Genomic DNA, 10853 nt, shown 5'->3' on the forward strand with positions numbered 1-10853 from the left:
TCTTGATGAACCTCATATGAAAAGTTGGCAAACCCCAGGAATCGCTGCAGCTGTTTATGAGTAGAGGGAGCTGGCCTTTCCTTGACCGCAGAGACTTTGACAGAGTCCATTCGTAGCCCCTCGCGCCATTATGTACCCCAAAAAAGAAGTGTTAGAAACATGAAACTCACATTTCTCCATTTTCACAAACAGATTGTTCTCCAGTAAATGTTGCAAAACCTGGCGCACATGTAGCTCATGATGCTTAACCCTTGTGTGGTATTCGGGTCAAACTGACCCATTTTTCATTTTAAGAAGAAGAAAAATGGGTACAAGTTACATTTTTTCTAACTGAAAATCAACAGCCTTTCCTTATTTTCTGTAATAAACATGTGTTTCTGACTCAATTCAGAACATTATTCCGGATATGATCACTTATGTTTTTCCATGGTGGATTTTTAACATGAATTATACCCTTATGATAAAAAACAAATCCCATTTCCATTTAATTGTGTGCTAGTAGAGACTGATTGCATTCCCTAAACCTGTATGACATCTCAGTTGTTTGAAATTAATATAAAGAATTTAATCAAAATAGTCAATTTGACCCGAGGCACACGAGAGGGACCCGAAGAGAAGACAACACAAGGGTTAAGAGATCTGGAATGTATCACGATGTCATCCAAATATACAAAAACAAAATGATTGAGCATGTCACAAATTACATCAATAATCAATGCCTGGAACACTAGGGGTGCATAAGACAGCCCAAACGTCATCACCAGATACTCAAAATGTCCCAAGGGTGTGTAAAAGGCTGTCTTCCATTCATCTCCTTTCGATACGTACCAGATGGTATGCATTTTGAAGGTCCAGTTTAGTGAAGATAGAAGCGCCGTGTAGAGGGTTAAAAGCAGAACTTATCAATGGCAGTGAGTATTTGTTCTTGATGGTGAAGTTGTTAAGGCCACGAGCATGTAATGCCAGCATGTAGTACCTTTAAAAGACCCTCAAAATAAAACCTGAAAATAACCGTAAAATATAAAACAGCTGGTACGTTAGCTATAGCCTGCTTTTCCCAGTGTTTAGATTGAGTTAACATGATTTAAAACTGAATCAAGCTGTCAGCTAGCGATTAGCCAAATGTTCTGTTAGCTAAATTAATGTTAGCTTCCCGGGAGAGACATTGCTAATAAAAGAGATTTATCTCCAAACAAGGTTGGTGCCCCATAACTCGTGGCATCTATTTGAGTTTATACAATTGCTTAGTCATGTGGTTGCTGGTTTAAAGTCAACGGTTACGATTATACTCCAACTGTCAATAGAGAAATTGCATTGTATTTTTACTCTATATTTATCATATCTAAACATCACAATAAATCTATAGCTGTTTGGGGCCACACCATGAGCCAAGTAATTGACTCGTTCCCGAACAGACATGTTTTGAACAGGCACTGCTTTAGTACAAATGAAGTTTGTGTGTGTGTGTGTCTGTGTGTGCGGCACCAAGCCAAATCAGTTCAGCCCCACCAACCATTAAATTTCTCACTCACTCATGCACGCATGCATGCACGCATACACACTTACACACACACACACACACACACACACACACACACACACACAAATAGATATTTGCAGGAAGAGCGTTATCAATCTCTTTGGGTTTTCTTTCGTTGATTCATGGGTAAGGTAGAAGAAGTGTGTGTACGGGTATATGAAATACATCAGTGAGCCACTGACTCACAGCAGCGGCCTAAATGGTCAAGAGAGTTTTGGTACATTGGGCCACTGGTCAAATTATTCACTTTGTGAAGAAAACTCAGACGCTGATTTAGTTACCTGTACACTTTGTCAATGGACATTTGGAAGCTCTTTACAGGCTGTAAATGGGATTTGACAATCATTCATGCCAAAACATCCACAGCCATGAAGCTAATTATATTTAATGTGTCCTCTATTACTGATACACAGGTTCCACAACTTTTGGAAAAGGACATACATCAGTTTGGTTTTTACTTTATGTGCATGGATTAAACAAGAGGAAAGGAATTAATTAAGTAGCTCACAGTTTTCCTTTTTAAATGATGCATAATTTGACTTCATTAGATTTTCTTGGAGGGAGAGAAAATTAAAATGTCTCTGTTGGACCTGACATTGCCATATTTAGAGTCATACTGAGTAATAACACCAGAGGAGTAAAGCTTTTTTTTTGACTCTCGTATAAATTATCTCTTGCTTTCTGCTTGTGGCTTCTCTGCTCTCTCTAGAACCTAAATTGTACATGGAGAGAAAATTTCTTTTTGCAGAAACTGTGATTATGAGCAAAATGTACCTAATATGTAATTTTATGGAAATCCTAAAAGCGCCCATTTTTTAGGTTCATAATTGTATTTTGAGGTTGTACCAGAATAGGTTTACATAGTTTCCTTTAAAAAAAACACCATATTTTTGTTGTAATGCACATTGCTGCAGATCCTGTTCTCACCCTGAGTGTTTAGGTCTCTGTTTCAGCTACAGAGTGAGACATTTCACTTCTATACTATCTTTGTTGGGAGTCACACATGCTCAGCAGCTAGGAAAGATCACATCATCTAGATAACTCTTTCTCCAACTTTGTCCAGTCCAAGGCAGGATTAGCTGGGAACTTCTTCTAGACAAGGGCCACTTGTGGAATACCTACAGAATAGTGACAGGAAGTAGTTCTTTTGGAGATTATGGTCAACTAGTGGGTGTTTTGCCACTAAGAACGAGCTAGCATGCTAGCACTAGCATGCTACGGTTTGCCACCTATTCTCAGCTGGTGACATAGAAAGCTGTGCTGATGTGGATCACCTCACCCAGAGACTGAAGGCAAAGAACATTCAGATTTCACTCAAAACAGCATGGATTTTTTTTTCCAAGTTTGTATGTGTGTGGAATCACCAGAGACACAAACTAACACCCCAAATCCCAGTAAAGTGGTTTTCTTCATAATATGGGCACTTTAAAATGTCTAAGGTGTAAAATACATTGATTTATACCTGTTTACAATTGTTGAGAGACACAGAAGTTCAAAAGACACACTTGAAGTGGCCAGAAGTAATGACCTCTGGCCTGAATTTATTTGTAATGAAAACATATCTGAAGTTACAATATATTGAAACAGTTGTACTTCCTTCAGCTGCAAGTCATTAAATGTCTGACACAGACTACTCCTATATTGCCATAATTGACTCTGTGAACTAAGCGTTCTGGTTGCAATGCCAAGCAGAAGCATTTGAAATGGAGTGGCAGAACGAAATTATCATTATGGACCCATAACTGAGAGGTCAATGGATTGAAACAATCATCTGCTAATGGATAATTTTGTCAAACTACAGGCACTCCATCTCATTCATCCAAACCCTCATTGCCAAGTTTACAGACAATTAGGCACCCATTGCCCCAAATGTCTCAACTGAGACGTCTTTCCATGTTGCTGCTGTAGTGGACACTGTAGATGTGTATCAAGCGGCTGTGCTGTAGCAGCTTTTGACTACACTTTGGGGTAAAACTTTATTTGAAGGGGTGTCCATGAGACTGACATCACACTATCACAACAAGGACATGACACCTGTCACGAACATGAAGGAGTCTTTTTGAATGTTATTGTTACGTGTCATTAAATGCAAAGTTGTTTTTATTTTGACAACTTGACATTAAGAAAAGCATTATAACCTGTGTGTCCTAGCAGGCATAATTATCAAATTTAAAGAAACAATAAAGCTTATTTAGGTTTCCTATTTAAGGCCATTATGACATATTTCTAAAAGGTTAAGTTGGCCAGGTTAATGTTAAGTTGTCGTAACAAAGACATTGACAGGTCATGCTGTTTGCTTAATGTCAAGTTGTCATAACACTAACATCTCAAACAATGTAAACTTTGCATTCAAAATGTCATAATTTATTGAATGGCATGGAATTACGGTGTCATGTCATGGTTGTAAAAAGTCTCATGTCAATTATAATGCCCACCTCTTCCTTTTGTTATTCTGCCCATTCTCCTTCATTTAAAGACTCATCATGGTTGTGACATTGTTTAATGGGTGAAGATGTGACAGAACCGTGAGCAAAGAAAAAAGTTGGCTGCTCTCTGCCAGTGTGGCCTAGTGGTCCAAAGTGCTGACAGTCGCTTATGCGTGGGTTCTAATCCCACTGCTGCCAATCAGATGGGTCTCTGTGACCTTAATGAAAGGCAAAGGTGATTACACTGAACCTTTTAGGTCTTTCCTATTATAGTTGGTTGACTGTTAATCCTGCGGGATTTTTGTCCAAAAATGGAGCAGCAATATGATTCAATAAGGTCATCCTGCGGCCGCGGGTTTGAATCAGTCCTGCGGCCCTTTGCTGCATGTCATTCCCCCTCTCTCTCCCCTGTCACGTTTAAGCTGTCCTATTAAATAAAGGCTTAAAATGACAAAAACAAATCTTTAAAAAAAATTCAGGTGGATTTAAAGACAGTGATATTATGACTTTAGTTCCCTGTCAGAATAGGCTGTTTGACAGCAGCATTTTGACGCTAAAGCATGCTTTCTTCAACCAAAATTTGAAAGTTTGGGTTTGAATACATAAGGTACACTTATGGGAGGCTACAGAATGATATACAAAAACTCAAAAACTGTTAATAAGGGAGTCTCCCTTCAAGATAACGCACACATTTTAGCTACAATGAGGAGTTGGCAATGTGGTCCTTACCCGTATATCTCCACAACGAAGCTTTTAGTCCAAGTATCTTTACAAGTGATTAAAAAGTCTAGTCTAGAGCAGAGTGGTGCAGGAGAATGTTTCTAGGCCAATGATCCAGAGGTGAATAGATTGAAACTTCTTGGATCGTCTGCTACTTTTTTAAGGCTCCATGCTCTAAATAATTAAACTAATTCCTAAAATATTGGAGTTTATAAGCATTTTTTTGATTGTGACAATAAAACAGGATAAAATCCAACAAAAACTAGTAATTTAAACACCCTGTTCTGCAGTTGCTCTACATAGATTTATAGCGCAAAAATGCCCCAAAAAATAATGATATATAGGGGTACTGTTGTATCAACATGTACTTAAAATCTAAGTAAGCTGGAACATATAATACATATAGTGTAGCTTGCTAGGTTGAACTTTGGTCAATTCTGGTTTGTTTTTAAATATGCTATATAAATGAACTTGATTTTTATTTGATTTGATAAATATGAAAATATCAATGACTGAACTGATATGACATCAAAATCTAAATTATTAATTGTTTCCATTCAGACTCTATTGTTTCTTTGAATAGGCAACACGCTACTGTATGAGGACTTCCATTACTGAGAGTAAACTTGAAAGCTGGCTTTATTATCCTACTTCACTAGATTTTTACAAAGGCCAGTTCCTCAGGGTGGGTTTTATCCTGATTTCATAAAATCAGATTTTAGGCTTAAAGTTCCCATATTATGAAAAAAACACTTTTTCTGGGATTTGGGGTATTTTTTGGATCTGTGATGCTTCCACATGCATACAAACTATCCATGCTGTTGTGAGTGAGATACAGGTTTCTCTCCAACTCATAACAAAGATACAATAGAAGAGAGATGTATCACTCTGTAGCTAAAACAGAGACCTAAACACACAGCGTGAAAACAGGATCTGCAGCAATGTGCAGTTCAACAAAAATTTAGAGTTTTTTGAAATTGAAACCTTGTAAACCTGTTCTGGTACAACCTCAAATAACAATTATGAACCTGAAGATTTGTTTAAGAGCTGGCTCTTACAATGGGTAATACATCAAGAATAACCACAGGTGGTACCAAAAGATCACAGAGGCCCTCATCTTATGCTTGAAGTACAAGACATGTTTTTGTTTATTGTAGTTTTATAAAATGGCTATTTAAACAAAAGATAAAGAAAAGAAAATCAATTGTGGAAATATTTCAAGGAATGGTGCCACTAAGAATCTCATTTGTGAAGGCTTTGTGCAGAAAGTGTAGCATGATACAATAGTAGAAGGTCCCTAATGGTCTCACTAATGAAACAGAGGCTGATTTAATGACTCCCCAAAGATTATAGGAAAATTCTGTGATGAACTTGCTGACTAATATTGGTCTTTGATTAAGCTGCTATGGATATTTTGGATGGCATACTTGGACCAATTAATGTGAAAAATGAACAATTATGCTTCACGTTTACTGCCTAAACTTGATAGTTATTCTAAAGGTAAAAAAATAAAATAACATTAGCATATGATGGCATTGTCTTTTTTTCTTTGACAAATAGTAAGTTAGTAAAATACAGTAATTGTCAACAAAACAAGCAGCCCAGCTTGATAGGTGATTGGTGATGTTGTAACTGCCTTTTAACTGTCAAAAAAGGTATCCCTTTACGGCTCCTGTATTCAGGTGTGCTTAGCAATCTGCTATGCGGCAGAACATGTAAACTGTAGCAGCTTTCAATGTTTCTCTCACAGAAAATATACTGTGGTCAAGCTCAGTGTCACTTGCATCTCTGAAGCCTGTGGTAGTGAGTGAGCAGTAAGCGATCGTCCAGAGAGGCAACAACTCTGTGCTGTGTTTTCACGGTGTAGTGCAGAGAGATGTTATCCGCCGTGAGCACGTCTATTTTATTTTGAAAATTATCCGGATGTATTGTTTTCTTTCTGTGCTCCACTTCCTGTCCCGCACTATCTGCCGTGTGCTAAAATGCTGTGGAGCTCTCTAGCGTCCACCAAAAATAGAAGCTCTGCGTATCTGCTGGATCGTTGGAGCTGGGACGGAGTAAGGATGCACAGTCAGGGGAAAAACACACATTGACTTTAATGGAAACCTAATGACTCCGCCACCATTCCGGAGCAGATCCACAGCCGTTACGCATCCGGTGGAAATTGGGGGTGACGGACAATAACTTTAAATGACGGTGGTAGCCACTGAAATGGAAATATTCATGCTGCTACTTTGGCATCCCCATCATAAGCAAAGCACTGGCAACAGAAACAGTAAATTGTGTTTGTACTGAACAGTCTTTGCACAGCAAAGGACATTTAAAATAACTAACTCTTTGTGGTCCAAATCATTGGATGTGGGTTTGAACAACAGTACACAAACTCGTTCGTCGTGCCAGCTGGCAAAAAGGTTATAAAAACAAGGGAAAGATGGATTTTAAACAGATCTGATGTATGACGCATGCAACGTAGTTCCAAATCTAATTGTATAAGAAAAGCAGAGCAATAATTTGCCAGACAGGATGTAAACACACACACACACACACACACACACACACAAACACACACACAAAGATAGATAGCCCCAGTCTTCCCCTGTGTATTTTAGAAACAACAGAGCAGAGTGAGCATCCACAGGGCCAGATGGCAAAAAAGCAACATCATTATTCAGACCATTACCTCAGCTAATTGAGGCACTACACACACCTCACACACACAACACATATGCATACGCATATGCATATGACTTCATCAGCTTTACACAACTCTGTCTCACACGTGCACACACATACAGTACATAATGTATGGTCTGCTCATCTGCAGCCACAGATGTGCTGTCGATGGATTTGTAATATACAGATCATAAGCATGGATATTCATATCGATATATTCATTTACATTCATAGCGATGTTCCATTAGAATTGCAACCCCTTATTCACACATCAGTTCCTTACCAAGCACACTAGTGCATCAGAACCTTTTGAAATCAGGTAGACTTCAAAACTAGTAAGGCTATCATTCACCTATAGACTCATCTATAGTGGCCTTGTTTAAGATAGATTGAGATGGATCTGTTAGACTAATCCGAAGTGGCAACATCAAGAAACAAGAAAAAAATAGTTTTAAGTCAATAATCTAAATAATTATTTCCATTGGATTAAACTTAAAAGTTAATGTCAAGGGTTTTTGCCTTTACATGAGAGAGGGAGAGAGAGAGAGAGAAAGAGGGAGAGAGCCTGTATTATTTGCATTATAACAAAAGGAGGGCTGGCAACCAAAGGTAAAGATACAAAGAAGCAACACTTGGCTTTCTGCTCAACAACCAATCTGGTGAGGATAGTGTCAAAATATATGTCACCATTAAACAAAAATAAATTCTAGTTAAAAAGTGATGAAATCAAAGAGCCTTGCATTTCTGATGATACACAAAGTGTCATCTTTTTAAAGCTCAATAGCAAAGGGATTGGTTTGAAATGTTTTATATAACTATGTTATTTAGAGTACAAATTACTTCAGTCAGTACAACACATTTACTCTGTTCTGGCTTGTGCAACTTATTGTAATTTCTACATTCAACAATCTTCTCATATTTTCTTAAAATGTGACAGTTATGGCCACTAAGTGTGTAGCAATGGCAGTTTTGATCCACAGGAGCTAAATGGACACATCTATAAAAAAACAAGTTCCTTATTTTAAGACGGTCTCTGTCTCATTCTGTCAGAGAGAGGGAGCCGTGACTGGCGCACAGAAATAAGAGCCCGTTATGAATGGCCCGGCGCGCAGTCAGGTACATGACTCTCAGTTCATTTTCCATTTCCAAGGGGCGTTATTACTGTCTGTAGACTAAAATTCCTCTGGACTTACAACTAGTGATGGCCAAATGAAGTTTCATTAAGTTTTGTGAACCATTTTCTATATTTCTAAGCCCACTAGATGGCAACCTCAGTTTAAAAAAAAAAGGTGCAAGGAATGGCATGTGCTTTTAACCCTTTGTTTAACCGAAGACGCCATTAATTGGGCTCAGAAAATAAAGAAAATTTTTCACAAATCTTCATGAAGCTTCATTTCGCCATCATTACCCACAATCAGCCAGAGCACCAAAACACGTGGCGTAGTGCTAAGCAGTGGACTACAGCAGACAGAGATGAGCTGTGATGGTGTAGCATCAATGAATATGAATATGAAAATAATACCACATCAGCTCCAGCTATCTTCTCTTTTTTTCTCCTCTTTACTAAGCTATGTTTATGCTCGCCTCGCAGTCATCATCTAAAATCCGCCCCATATGAGATAAAGGGTTGTTATTGGCCGCCCAGTGTCTGGTCGCCTGGAAACTTGTCTGAACGGAAGGGGGGGCCAGACATATCTGCCAGAGCAAATTAAACCTAAGCTTGCAGATTTCACAGGTTCTCATGCTATCACTATGACATAAGAGAAAAAGATATTTTTATAATTATATTCCCTAGAATGTGATTTCCGATACAAGTGAATTCCTCTGAGAATTGGCTATCATATCATGTAGGATATACAGGGAAAATTGTGAGTTAAGACATTCAGAAATAAAATTTGAAAAATGGGGTGGGAGGGGGGTTGGGGGCTGTCTCTCTCTCTCTCACGCACACACACACACACACACACACACACACACACACACACACACACACACGAAAACATAGGTATTACCCCTCATGTTGTCCTTGGGTCAGATTGACCCATTTTCTTATATCAATGTTCTAACTTTTAATTCCCCCAAATAACATGATTGTACCCACACAATGCTCTTTGGCAAGTACAAATCACTACTTTCATTAATTTTTGGGGTGTCTTATTCAATTTTATAGCATTTGAAAAATAAATTGAAGTGGTTTTGAAATAGTATTGAGTAAAAGTTGACATATTCCAGTCTGTGATTATCCATCAACATCCATTCCTCTAATTTTAGTCAAATAATTCCAAATTTTTGTTTTTCTAACTCATATTCTTGGTATTATTGCCTATAAATGAGGTTTATTGACCAGAAATTTCAAAAATAACTGTAAAACTAAAGTTAATAAGTTAGTGTCACGTAGTGTTAAACGTCATCAAAAAAGACAAACATTGAAAAAAAGTGTCAAAAGTGTTAAAAAAAGGGACAAAAATGTAAGAAAAAGTGAATAACATTGAAAAAAAGACAACAAAAGGGTTAATAAATGAACTAGTCATAATTTAGCTAAATAACAGCATCTGAAATCATTCTGTCAAACATGCAAAGCACTGAATCAGCAAAATCACAAGTCTAAATTCCTTATACACTGTTTGGATTTGAAAGAAAACACTAACCTTTGTGGTGAGTAAATTCACAATGTTCTTCCACCTAATATCATATCTGTTATTTTAAAATTCTATCAATTCTGGATTTTTCTAAGAATTGAACAAACTCTCAGATGACAATAAACAACTTAAGGATAAGAAATCTGGATGCTGGGCTTCTCCCTCGTGATGCACGTAGCTCTAGCTACTTTTAACTGCCATGTTGTATGCATGAGAGTCTGGATGACAAACAAGAACTGGAGTGAAAATAAAACACAAAAGAAAGAATGGGAGAAGGAGAGGGGATCGGAGAAACCTACAAGTTGGCAGAAATCAACACACCAAGTCTCCCATTCTGACAAAGAGTGAGAACACTTCTTTAAACATTTTCCCAGTAGTAGAAAGGATCCCTAGAAAGACAGCAGACTGGATTTAGTCTGCACTCCTCCGCCTCACTTTCTCCTCCCATCCGTCTCAAAATCCTCCTCTCTGTCTTGTCCTCCCTGTTAGGAGTAAACAGGGAGGATGTGATGTGCCAATTATACCTGATTCTAATTTGTAAACATACAACAAGTATTCCTGTTGGAGGAATAAACTTTAATCACTAAGCCATCTAATCTGCCAAACAAGCCATCTAATCTGCCAAACACAAGCCGAAAGACGAGAAGAATTAGTTTTGTTGGAGCGTTTAGGTAGAGGGATGGAACCAGACAACCACCTATAAGGAGTTTTCTAATTTCTGGATTGCTTCACAAACATATATATTGTTATATATTTCACATGCCCTGTAACATTACATACAAGATGAAAATATCTGCCCTCCTGTTAATCAGTTCTGTCAAAAGCAGAAGTCATTTCAATAGTTTCTGCCAAAAA

This window comes from Etheostoma cragini, chromosome 10, assembly GCF_013103735.1.
Source record: "Etheostoma cragini isolate CJK2018 chromosome 10, CSU_Ecrag_1.0, whole genome shotgun sequence".
Taxonomy (NCBI): Eukaryota; Metazoa; Chordata; class Actinopteri; order Perciformes; family Percidae; genus Etheostoma; species Etheostoma cragini.